The sequence below is a fragment of the Rattus rattus genome, chromosome 1 (genome assembly GCF_011064425.1).
Source record: "Rattus rattus isolate New Zealand chromosome 1, Rrattus_CSIRO_v1, whole genome shotgun sequence".
Classification (NCBI taxonomy): Eukaryota; Metazoa; Chordata; class Mammalia; order Rodentia; family Muridae; genus Rattus; species Rattus rattus.
Genome location: NC_046154.1, coordinates 201,909,353 through 201,923,178, shown reverse-complemented (window position 1 = coordinate 201,923,178; position 13,826 = coordinate 201,909,353). Strand labels below are relative to the sequence as shown.

At 40.6% G+C, this 13,826-nt stretch overlaps 1 protein-coding gene across 4 annotated transcripts in view; it reads right to left on the bottom strand.

Moving 5' to 3' along the window:
* Positions 1-13,826, bottom strand: part of Tafa2 (TAFA chemokine like family member 2) — a 464,270-nt gene that overhangs the window by 252,072 nt on the left and 198,372 nt on the right. Inside the window, exon 1 of one of the 4 annotated variants that reach the window (XM_032913330.1) lies at positions 10,229-10,872. The exons of the other annotated variants lie outside the window; for them this stretch is intronic. The gene's annotated coding sequence lies outside the window, so the exon portion shown is untranslated. Of the gene's footprint in view, positions 1-10,228; positions 10,873-13,826 lie in introns of those variants that run through there. 4 annotated transcript variants of the gene reach the window in all.

The window sequence follows — 13,826 nt, the reverse complement described above, 5'->3', positions numbered from 1 at the left end:
AAGAGTGGCCAGTAGGTATACAAATGATTAAAGTTCAAAAATTTAAAATGTCTATTAACTACCTAATGACAATTGCACCTAAAATTACCGATTTCTTCAATATAAAACTCACCCTGCCTTCTTGATGATATTATTTCTATCAAAAACAGTATTTTATATATATATATATATACATATATATATATATATCCATACATATGGATATATATATTTAATATTTTGGAAACAAGAATAACTAATTTCTAATAGTGGCATAGAATATGACTTATAAATAGGCTTTGACAGAATAAGAACTGAAGGGGGACAGTAGTCCTTCTACGGGGGAGACTCGCTCTCCTCATCACTAAAGCCATCATGTGCTTCAGTTACCTCAGTGTAGACAATGATCCCCAAGCAGCCACATCTTACAGAATTAATTACAATAAAAATAATACCAGTTATTTTGTCTTATCTGATGCTGTTCACCCCACCTCCAAATACAAACAAATTAATTAAAAGCAGCATTTCCCCCTAATTTTAAGTACTCAGAATCCTAGGTTGGGAGAGGAAACATCTCTCTTTCCCCTTTTCGAAATTCAGAGCAAACAAGCCTGCAGCTGTCCTAGCAATCTTGTTAGGGCAACGGAATCCAGGCTCATAAATCATAACGTGTTTCCTCACAGCATCCTCTTTACACGTAGCTGAATTAAAAAGCCAAAGGGTAGGAGTAGAAGAATCTCTGGCTTCTGTTAAAATGAGTGCTGTGGTTATACATCTCTGCCTGCTTTCTAAGCCAGTAATCCATCAAGGTCCAGGACAAAGAAAGAAATAGTTCTGGTCAGCCTGTCGCTGAGCAAACGCACATGTGTATTTCTCTCTCTCTCTCTCTCTCTCTCTCTCTCTCTCTCTCTCTCTCTCTCTCTCTCTCTCTCTCTGTGTGTGTGTGTGTGTGTGTGTGTGTGTTTGTTTGTTTGTTTGTTTGTTACTGTGCAGTCTCATGCATAAATTGTTTTGCCATGTCCAAAGTGAATTCACCTTCCAAAGTCCATAAAAATCTGTGCCCTGAACAACGCTTGCCGAGTTCTGTGCTTCCGAGAATAAGATGATATCTAATCCAGGAATAGGTTGTGACCTAAAAGCCCCTAAATTATTCACGATCTCCTCCGTGCTAAATAAATCGGCAGAATAAGTACATAAAGCAATCGTGTAATACCTTATAAAACATCTTCTCGGTAGAAGGAAGTGAGTGGACAGACACAGAAATGTCGCCCCACAGTGAGGCACGCTTTAATTTCTCAGGAGAAAAAAAAAATCTGCTGTTCTTGTAAATTGCCAACTTAAATGGAGACTCAAGACAAATGTTTGTCAAAGCGAATTAAAATCAATGAATTTCCCTAAGGCTTGAATCATATAAAATAAGCCAGAGGTTATACATCATCACCACAATGAATTAGTGTTCTAGGGAGGATGAACTGGCACTTTTGACAGACACAGGGGAATGCAGACAGTAGGGAGTTTGTCCTGACTGTGTCCCCTTCCGCAGGGCTGTCGGGACATGCCTTAGGGCCCCATCCAGAGCTGTATTCAGAACTTGACACCTTACTTCATTGCTCTGGGTGGTCAGGGTGGGGAGGATCCCTTTCTCATGAGGCAGCTGCTTGGAGAAAGGTGTTTTGTTGGTTTTGTATTCGTTACTAATATATGCCCTCCTCCCTCCCTAACATGATCTAAGGCTTTCCAAGCTATAGACAATTAAAACTGACTAAACACATTCCAGAGTGCTCCAAGATTTACAATGGGGAAGAGGAGGGTGACTCCATAGAAAGACCAGCAGTTTCAACTAACCTAGACCCCCGAGATCTCTCAGACACTGAGCCAGCATCCAGACAGCATACACCAGCTGATAGGAGGCCCCTAACACATGTACAGAGGAGAACTGCCTGGTCTGGACTCAACGAGAGAAGATGCACCTAACCCTCAAGAGACTCGAGGACTCAGGGAGAGGGGAGGTCTGGTGGGGTGGGGTGGGGACATCCCCTTGGAGACGGGAGGTGGGGAGGAAGAATGGGATGAGGAACTATGGGAGGGCAGACCAGGAGGGGGATAAGGACTGGACTGCAAAAAAATTAAATAATAATAATAATAAATATAAATAAATAAAACAAAAAATATTAACACAAAAATATCTATGTTCAAACAATTAAGATCAAGAATCATTTGGGAAATAACAGAATCAAAATAAATACATGAATTCGTAGGAAGAGGTAAATTTTGCCGGTGATAACCCATTGCGAGCATCGCTCCAGGTGACACCTACTGTGCTCACTGTTCCAGCGATACCTACTGTGTGCACTACATCTTTAGAAGTTTGAGAACATGTTACCAGTGTTCTCAATTTAGTTCATTTATCCAGCAAGTGTTCATGGCAGTAACTTCAGTGCACGCTGCAATTTTAATTTAAAAGTTTTCCTTGAGAAGCAATTTAAGTTCTGATCTCAAAACTCAGCATATAAAATTATCAATCAAAGCGACATTCTATGGGGAGACTAAGGCTTTTAACTGAAATGTCCAAGAGTGTCCTGAGGTAGTCTATCCTATCCTGGCAATGGAGTACAGAGGTGACTTAGTCCTTACCACACAGCTTGTGCCACCTCTTGTCCCGAATATCTTCATAAGCTGCTATTGCAAACATGACTGGGCAGGATAGAGCCTGTACAAGGCAGGGCTCTCTGCTGAGCTGCGGGATGTGATATTCTAAGTTCTTAATTGATGTCACACAAGCCGAGTAGACATTTTATTTTGACACTTAGGGATACAACTTTCATGCTTGTCTCAACAGAAACAATCCTGCCTCGATAGAGAGGCAGGCAGCAACAGCATCTGCAAACAGACCCAATTTTTTTTTCTCAAGCATGAATATATTCTCAGTTGCTTAAATTCCTCTTACATAGCACAGAAACAACGGTAGCTTTAGACAGAAAGAGAAGACTCAAAGTGCGTAATCGTGCACTGATTGACCAGCGCTGAGGATGTAGCCCCGTATAGGATGCTGCCACGCTACTGTGAGTTGGGTGTCAGTCCATCCTCAGGGCTCCAGACACTGAGCAGCAATAAGGAAATGTAAAATAACTCCCTGGTGTTGCTTCGCCAACGTAGACAGTTGCCCTTATACAAGGTCAAAGGTAACACTTACCTTAGTGCAAAAATGAGGTTACCCCTCCTCTCCCCCAAGACTCGTGCGTAAGACATACTGAAAATACAGATCCTCCATTTAGCATCCCATACAGAGAGCACAACATTTACAACTGCATGACCCCTGACAAATGTCCAGCTCTTTCTGTGAAATCACTTCTGGCCCACCAGGAATACAAAACAGGGGATTCCCCAACCTGTAATTGTTTCACAAACCCTTCACCTCCGCCCTCCACCTCCACACCCTCCTCATTCACTCTGTCCGCCCCCCGCCCGCCCCCGACTTCTCAGACCCAGAGGACCCAGAGCTGAGGAGAAGCTTGTGTTAAAAGAGACATTCAGCAGCTGGCACATCTTTCCCCATACCCAGACAAGGCATACTCCGAGAGCAGCATCTGGCAGGCTTCTAATCTTCCTCAGGAAACGTATAGAAACTCTCCAGAATGGGATGCTGTAAACAATATTGCCCTCAAAACCTCTTAAAATGTAGCGAACAGAAGAATAGAGAGAGGAAAAGATACCAATTACCTAAGCCGAAACGTGCAACTAGTACGCCTTAAATGTCTATCCGCCCTTACTATTTCAGCGATTTTAGTAATTGAAAATCATCCTTTCTTCAGTGGTTTCACCTCCAAAGCAGTGCTCTGTACAATTCAGTCTGAGATAGCAATCAGCTGAAACATTAATTCAATATTGTCCCGAAGAACAGTTGTCTACCTGTGGTACCAGTGCCGCTCGCCACAGAAAACTAGCTAGCTCCATACTGGGAACGCGGCGAGTGAGAAATTCCATCTAACCACTTGGGTTACATCTTAACAGCTAGTTCTTGGAAGACAAAGGATTTTAATTAAAACTAAGAATTCAAACTCAACACAGCTATCGTCTAATGAAAAAAAAAATTATTGAACTACCAGTGAGGACTCTAAGCTTTCTGTTAAGGCTCTTTTCTCCAAAACTCTGTGAGTTGTTGACTCGTTCATTCTTTTATTTGGCTGTTAATTTAAGTGTCTACTGTGAGCTATGCACTATACCAGTTTCCATCAGTCTCTCGGTTTTCATTTTCTTAAAGGCTAGTGTTTAATTCAGAGAATTGGTGTGGACACAAAATGGACTATTTATGTGTAACGCCTACCCAGCAATAAAGCACTGAGCAATCGGGAAGGTAGGCAAGAACGAGATGTAAAAAAGAGAGATCTGTGTGTATCCGATATACAAATTTTGCACGATAAGCATGCTATGCAAATGCAAACAAGAGACATACAGTGTTGATTTGATGGAAATGGAGAGGCAGAATATTTGGGTAAAGACAAAAATGACTTTAGTAAGCCCCCCAGAAGACAACTGTACATGGAATTAAAGGTGATTTTTAATTTACTGAACAATAAAGCAAAAGTGACTGTAGTACAGGGTGCGCTGTGTTCTCTTCTGGAATTGGATTGTTTGAGTTTAACTTTGCTGCTTATGGATGCTGTTAATCTCTGTGCCTGAGCTCCTTGCCCCATAAATTAAGGCCAGCTACCACATCTGCATGCTGGAATTGCCAACCTAAGGATAAACAATTCTTTTTATTTTTACTAAGGAGATAGATTATCAAAAGGAATGATGCCTATTAACCAGTTCAGTGAATTCACCTATGAATACATACAGTTTTTAATATATATTCTTTATTGAAAAATCTACAAGACTTCACGCTGCCCACATTAAACTCACAACTGACCCCCAGGCTTTTCTTAAATCCTATCTGTCCATTTATTAGCACACGTTTCTCATGACACAGAGATTCTTTACTTCAGTTCGGCCCCTCCTGTCGTTAGTTCTCTCCACTGGCACAAACACTGTCTGTGTTGTTCATTGTTCTGGTTACAGTCATTTCTGTCTAAAGTCTCCGATCATTCTCTCTTGGGCCCGTTATGATGATGTCCTAGTCCCTGCTTCTCTCCTCAAAACAGCCCCTATGGAGATCATCAATGATCTGGACGTGGTCTTCCCCACTCACCTGCCTTTCTCGGGGTCTCTCTTCTCTGCTGAAGAGAATCTATCATCACTGATCAGATCCTTCTTTTGTAATAGGAAGTGACCTCAGAACATGGTTTTCCTTGACTTCTCCTCTTCCTTGCGATTCCTTTTCAGTTTCCTGGCCTCTAAACATCAGAGCAACTCTATGCCATCTCTATAGACATCTACTCTTCTAACACAGAAGCACATTTGGCCTAGTGATGAAGCAGTGGCTTGCCTGCAATTCCACCATGTAAGTAGTAGCTCAAACTGTAAGCAGAGTCCAACAAGAGTCCTTGTCTCAGTAAGTAAGCTAGAAAGTGACCAATGAGGCTTCCACACACATGTGCATGTACCAACATACATACTCATGTGCCCACACAGGCAAACATGCCTACACACATACACACTGCATAAACAAGCATGCATATGAAAAAAAATAAAAAGGCCTACACATCTATAGTTAGCCATGGAGTCCTCTTCTAAGAGGCTACACAGAAAGCTGGTCATAAGTTCCAAACACATTTCCTTCCACAGGCCACCTTTCTGGATCTCCGATGTTATCTTTCTCTCCATCAGCATTTGTAGCAAGATAATAGATTTCTCTTTCAAATGGACAAGCTCCCAGTGACGCTCTTCATGTTCACCTTGGGTACCTTTGGCTGTTTTCTCCACCTGCCACACATCTGCATGGAAGTGAGACTGTACACCAGGTCCCCACCCCAATCAAAGGCTCATCAATTGTTTTCAGATATGAGATTATTCATTAAGAGGAATTAATTCATGGGTGTAGCTTCGCTGGCACACAATCTCACAGAAGACTCCCTGGCTCTCTGATGCTTAAAACCATTTTGCCTTCTCTTCCAAGATATGCCCCTGAGCCTAGGAGGTAAGCGTGGCTGCCGATGTGCCCAGTGAGTCTGAGCTACCCTTGCCAGTTGTTCTCCTCGTTGCCCCCGGGTGTGGCTTTCAAAAATGCTCTCTATCTGCTGCAAAAGGAAGCTTCATGCATGTAGACTAAGGGATACACTATGCCATGAATATAGATGCTAAAACAAGGCCTGAATAGGGATAAGACCAGTTGACACGCCATCATTGATGGGGACAATGACAACTGCTGAGGGAAGTTAGTTTTTCAGAGTGATGAACTCCCAAATGGTTATCCAAGTCATCAGTCCTAAAAAAATTACATACAACCAACACTAAATGGACTCAGCAGTTTTCACACACATATGTGTATGTGTGTGTATATGTGTGTACATATATATGTGTGTATGCGTATTAATATATGTGTGTGTGTTTGTGTTCATGTATATATATAATGTGTATGTGTAAATATACAAGTTGTGTAAATATATGTGTGCATGTATGTATGCACATAATACATATGTGTGTGTATTATACACAAAATACATGTTTTTAAGAGACCATGCAAGTGAGTAAAGTTGGGAAGAGTAGATGGCACTCCCTAGGGAAGAGCTCACCAATTGACTGTCCAGTGCCAAATGACCAGCTCTGAAAACTTAAGGCAAAAAGCATGATATGGACCCAACAGGGTACATTTAGGAATGTATATGTATGAACAAACACATGTTTCAGTGTACTAACACTTAATGAAAAAGAGGCCATGAATTTGAAAGAGATAGGGGGTGGGTATGTGGGAGGTTTGGAGGGACGAAAAGGAAGAGAATGTCATTAAATTACAATCTCAAAATAAACAAGCCTGAGGTGATGGCATAAGCTTGTGATACGAGCATTTCAGAGGCAGAGGCTGTAGATCTCAGTGAGTTTGAGGCCACCCTGGTTTACAGAGCAAGTTCTAGAACAGCAAGGGCTACACAGAGAAACCCTGTCCTAAAATACCAACCAAACGACAAACAAACAAAGGGAGGCAGGCCATGAATTTGAGAAGGTAACATGGGAGGTGATGAGGAAACGGAGAGAGGAAGAAAATGATGTAATTATATTTAAGTTAAATTTTGAGAAATAGTAAGAAAATGAATGATTATGAGAAGACTTAAAGCAATATCCCTCCACAAAAGACTATAGAAGCAATATACTACTCAAGACTAAACTGCAAAACATGGTCATGGCGCCACCCATTATAGAGACCAAAGCAACACTGCTACTCTGAAACATAATAGTTGATTATGAGTAACACAAGGATTGTCCCCAGAGAGATGGGAACAAAGCAAAGAAGGCTGCCCCAGGAAGTTCATGGCCATTACAGGGCTCAGATATAAGTGTGTAGCGATTTTCTTTGGAGTCCTTTGCTCCTTGGAAGCTTTGCAGAATGCCACTTGCTGTGCACAATAACAAACAACCTTAAAGACACAGAGTCCTCTTTGTACACTGAGATCACCAAGATGGAAGATTGGCGACAATACTTAGCAATGTTGCAAGAAATGCACCTGTAAGAAATGCACCTGTAAGAAATGCAGCCGTAGACCTTTAATTCAATGAAGACCTTTGCTCAGCAGACTCTCACCCTTTGTCTCATTCATGTTCATGACTGAAACCTGAATTTCTGTGAATATTCCAAGAAGCTGGTAACGTATAAATGACATAATAGTGTGCTCCCTTCAGCTTTTACCTTTCTCAGTCACCCGACCTTTGAAAGGCATTGTGAATTTGCTCCTTTGATGCCCTGTTTGTTGATAGGAGCTTGGCTCCTCTGGATGTGACATGGTATGATAGAAAACTGATCTGGCAGCCAAGGCTCCCTGGTTTAACTGGACAACTCACACCAAGAATATGTAGACTATTATATTGGTCTTTTCTGCTGACACAGCCTCTGTGTGATATAATTTTAGCTAGTTGTGAGGTACACTGCATTATCAGAGGACTGAGCACACATTTGGCATCCTCACAACTCCAAAGCAGGGTTTTTACACTGATGTTTACATCTGTCTGATTGTTTGAAAGCTTCTAATTGCTATCTTAGTGTTATCAAAATTCCTGTATTTTCCTTAGTAATTTGATGGAACTTATCTCCGTTAATTTTAGCTAGAATTTTCTTATCAAGTTAATATGACTTAATTATTAGTGCTATGATCAGTTGTGTTGGTTTTGGTTGTCACTTTAATTAATAACATGTTTTACACAATACTGTTTTCCTCTACTGTTTAAATCATGTAAAAATATATTTCCCTCTGATGTAATTTTTCCAGGTCACTTGTTTTTCAAATCTCAATGTACATCTGACTATCATTTGTTTAGCTCTGAACTAATTTATTATTTCTCCTGGCCCCCCACTGCTACCACCACCTTCTTTAATTTCAGAAAATGGAAACTCTATTCAGAGGAAAGTTCCCCGGAGTTCCCTCCTTCCAAATGCTGCCAAAGGCCTTTGGTTTGCTCTATTGTCTCCTTGTGGGAGATTTATTCATTATCCAGCCAGTAGTCAGTATCTGTTTTACCTCACTCAAAGGCCCTCCGCCTCTCCTGTGCACTTCAGGCCAGACCCTCCATGTTTCTGCCCTGACATTTTTTTTAAAGATTTATTTTATTTATATAAGTATACCGTAGCTGTCTTCAGACACACCAGAAGAGGGCATCAGATCCCATTACAGATGGTTGTGAGCCACCATGTGGTTGCTGGGAATTGAACTCAGGACCTCCGGAAGAGTAGTCAGTGCTCTTAACCCCTGAGCCATCTCCAGCCCCCACATTTTTAAGGTCCATCTCTATCCACATAGAGTGTGGATGCTTACGAAATGAGCCACTGTGCCTCTGAAATATTTGAACAGCCTCCCTTTTCACTCTGTTTTCTTTCAAAACAAAATTACTTAGTGGCCACTCCTCACTCGCCGCCTCCCCCACCTTGTTTTCTGCTCCGGCTACATAGCTCTTCCTTTTCTCACAGCGTTCATCCTTCCACAGAGCCATGGGTGTAGAGAATTGGATGTTTCAAATTCTTCTTTATACCTGAGCCAAGAACAGTGCCGAGTGATTCCATATTTACTCTAAGAATGGGCAGCACAAGTGAATATTTGTAACTCATTGTGTGATTCTGTAATGATGTGCTAAGCATTCGTGGAAATTTGAATAAAAGCTCACACTGTGGTTCCTTATTAAGTAGAAGAAGGCGACACCTCAGAAAAGTATCTGATCAAAAGTATCTGGAAAAGTATGTTCCAGATCACACACTGGAGATTGATAAGTGTGTGTTTTAGCCAGGGTGGGCTCTTTACACTAGGCCTCTGTGAGCCTGCTGTGCTCAAGCATCCATGTACGCCTCTGTTACCTTAAGTGACCTATGTTCTTATGTATTTGAAATGCTCGTCATCTGAGTCTAAAATCCATATATCTGTCATGCATCATATTAATCTCCTCTTTTCAACACCCTACTTATCCACATAATTTCTCTAATGTTTATCAGTGTCTCTATTCTCAGGATTGAAGCTTTTTAACATTTGTAAAAAGACACAGTCTCATGGACACGTGTGACTAATACCATGTTGTAGGTTACATGCGTGTTGATCATAACTGCTCAAGCACACAACTGGGGATTTTCTTCAAGAATTTGTTTTATTGAATTGCCATCCAGAATGCTCTTGACGGCTAAATTAGGTGTTAAGCTAACATCTGAATGCAAAAGAATGCAAGGCACATGGATATCACAGGTATCGTTCAGAAATCCTTTGCTATTATTTCTTTAACTTTGTGGTATAGGTGCCTACTTGCCCTCTTTGGTTTCTGCATCCTTATGCTTCTCATTTTCTCTTCTTGCCTATGGACTTATTCTTCACCATCTCATGGTTCTTTTCCTTTAATCTCAGCTTTAGATGCTGCTTAGAACTGGGCCATCTTCTGATTCCATACTCCACATACCCTGAACAAATTTACTTTTCTTTATCTCCAACAGAGAGACAACTGTCTCCTGGGCATAACAGTTATGAGAAGACAAACTTGATTCATAATTAAATAAGTCAGAAAGCAAAAATGAATAAATGCATGTCCCTATGACTGGCACCCAGATTTCTAATTTGAGTCATTGTAATACAGCGGCAGGTGACACAAGCTTTCTTGACAAGATCAATCAAATGCTGCATCCGCTCACCACCATATAGCCGTCACCCACAGAGCTGAGAACTTGACAAATGCTGCATTTTAGAAAAGCAAATATATAATACCATGTCTCTTCATCTACTGAGGAAGTTTCAACATTTTATATGCATGCAAAATGCATATATACGGTCAACATGGTGAGACTGCATTTTAACAAGTCAGATTTGGAACAAGAAGTATATCAGAACTATGGGGGCATGCTCATAATTTATACTTCCAGTATTTTAAATGGCATAAAGATGAAATGCATGGTAATGTGCAAAAAAAATGTAGATTCTTTAAGATAATGAGGGGAAAACTTTTACATTTTAAAAAAAAGTTTAAAATAAAATTAGACAATGAAAAACGACAAAAGTAGACTACATATGGGTGATTGAACAGTGCTCCAGAACTGCTGGCTGACTTTCACATTCATTACCTATAATTTGTAGTCTTGCTCCTCCCCTGCCCTCTGCATTAGTGATCTAAAAGTGTGCTGATAATAACATCATGTTTTAGATTCTACCTTTCAATTCTGTAGCATTCTGTTATGTTGCTGCTATTATTGCTAGAGCTATTTATTTGCTTTACATATCTATTCAGCTTCCCTGCCTCCTCTCCTCCCAGTCTCTCCCTGTCACCTCCCCTCTACCCTATCCCTTTCACCAGAAAAGGGAGGTGCTCCCATGTTGCTTCTGATCAACAGTTGGGTTTTCTGTCAGGATATTAGATGACTCACTCACATTCATTTGCTCTGCAGTCCATGTTCTCAAATGTGCTATGATTTCATAGACACCACTACAAGTTGGTTTTTATGTGAAATTTCCCCCATCTTACGGCAGTGCTTTCTCCATTGCTTTGGGACACACGGAGCCCTTCTGCGTGCATTCCTACACAAGCCCGGTATTTGGAAGAAGCAGCCCTCGCGGTGGAACACCAGGACCACGATGCGTCTTCTTATTCTGCCCCGTACATGTAACTATTCTCAAGGTAGTGCTAGCATGGCTGGCACCTTGAAGCTGCAGGGAAATGTCATTTCAGACAAACAGTTCCCGTTCTACAGTGGCATTTTGGTCCTGCTGTCTGATACTACTGTTCCTTTCCCCCAGAATCTCTCTGCTGCTGCTTAAAAACAGGTTATTCTTGGGATTCCAGATTTTTGGCTTTTCACAATCACGGTTTTAATCAAGAGCTATAATTTCAAGATATCCAGGCTTTTGAAATTTTTAGACTTTGGGGGATATTCTTTTTGACAAATTCAACATTCATGGTCAGAACAGTCAGGGCTGTTTATTTGAAAATTAATCAACAATGGCCTTTCTCCCACGCCCAGCACAGTACCAGCTCATAGCAGATGTGCATGATAAATCAATAAGTACACATGGGACTCAAATGTACCTTTGATTGCATATTTGTAATTCTGTTTTTATAGAATTTCCAAAATCAACAGATCAATAGAATCAGAAAGCAGTTGATGTCTACCTAGAGCTTGAAGTAGGTAAGTATAGGGTTTCATAAGAAGGGATAATAAAAAAATGTTCTGAAATTGATTTTAGTTATGTCTGTATAACTCTAGAAATATAAAAAAAACCTAAGCTGATTTATTAAATCCATGAATTATGGGGCTGGAGAAATGACTTAAGCAGTTCAGAACACATACAGCTCTTTCAAGAGGACTCAAGTTATATTTCAAGCGCTCATATTAGAGAGGCTTATAACTGCCCAAAACTTGTGTTTCAAGGAATCTTAAACTTCTGGCATCGGTAGGCACCTGAATTTAAATTTACATACCCACATGCAAACTTATACATGTAATTAAAGAAAAAACTTACATAGTATACACACATACGCACATGCCTGCATCAGAAAGAACCTACTCCTAACAATCCAGACTCTATAATAACTAATACACATTCTGCTCTTCTAGGTCCCCTCTGTAAACTACTCTCCTTTTCGGTATTTGCAAGTACAATTAAGGCACAGTGGCACATGACCATAAGCAGCACAAAGATGCACCTTGGGTAGGTTTTAACTCTGTCCTTCATTCATTTTCCCAACTGCTCTACTTTTCTACCCCAGAATTATGTCCCTAAGTAAACAACAATCAGAAAGTCTTTGTCTCAGGGTCTGCTTTGGAGAGGGAGGACCTAAGGCTCAGGAATCTCCAAAGTTTACTCCTCTGTTTTCATGACCTAATTATTATGAACAATGAAGACAATATAAAGCCACACAGAGAATTTGCCAGGCATCCTGGGTAGCACTTCCAGCCTGATCACACTTCTCCCTGGTTCATGCTATGTGAACATTCACTGTCACAAGTTTCTTCCAGTAACTCTGTCTGCCTTCCCTGTCTGTAGGTGCAGACTGAAATCTTTTTAAAAGTATAAACCAGAATAAGTCTTCCCTCTCCTCAGTTGTTTCTGTCAGGTATTTCGATCACAATAAACACAACTCTAACTAACATAGAAAATTGGTACCAAGAGTGGGGTTGCTGCTATGATAATCTGAACCAATTCAACTGGTTTGTAGGAAGAATGTGAGAGAGATTAGACATACGAGCTACAGAAGTCCCAAAATACTATAAGCAACAGGTTATTCTGGTGGTAGTTTGGAAGAGCAAATGCCATGCTGAGAGTAATTAATGTGCTCCTATTTGCAGCTTTGTTCAGAATGGAACAGACTGTGTCAAAATGAAAGCTATTTCACATTACAGTCTAAGAATATAGCTATATTCTACTCATGTCCTAAAATAATAATACATGAGATTGTATTTTTTAACTTATACTATTTGTTTGGCAGAGAAACTTAAAATAATACAACAGTTAGGATGTGGCATGGTTATTGTTAATTGCACTTCATCAGATTTACAATAAGATTCAAGAGAAATTATCCAAGCAAGGAATGATTTTTAAAATGTAAAGCCAGGCATAATGGAATCAAATGTGTTTACAGTTGGTTACAAAGTAGGTGTTACTGCTAAATATATTAGCAACATTTGACAAAGTCTCAGAATTAGCATTGGAACAATAGAAAGGTTGGCCTAAAGAAAGATCTTTCTGATCCAGCTATGGATGGGCAGTAAAAATACAAATTTATTTGAAAGGGGAGTAAATGAGAAGAAAGTAGGGACAAAGGGAGGACCTGGTGTGACCCTGCAGAAAAGGAGCCACACAGGAAAATATTTCTCCAGGTTGAGCTGTACAGGCATTCAGACCTGCTCCAATTCAAGGTTCAAGGTTCATGGTTCAATGTGGGCCAGCTATTTCTCCACCCTATATCAGAAAGTGGCATCAGGTATGCAATGCTGGCTTTTCAGGCATGCGTGATAAAAGAGCTACACCATCCTGGAAGTTTGAACCAAGATTCCACAGAAAACTCTCAGAGGACAAAGCATAGCAGAGCCAGATTCCTTGTGGAGAGTCCATGAGCAGGCTGTGCACACAGGTTTGACGGCAATGTCTGAACTGTAATGGAGACTTCAGGATATTGAAAGTGTCAGAAATGTGGACCATCTATCTGCAAAGGGAAACTGAGGATACAAGTAGAGCCTAGGTCAAAGAGATCACACTTACTGTGTGTCCTAGATGATGGGCTTGTAACTGTTACAAATT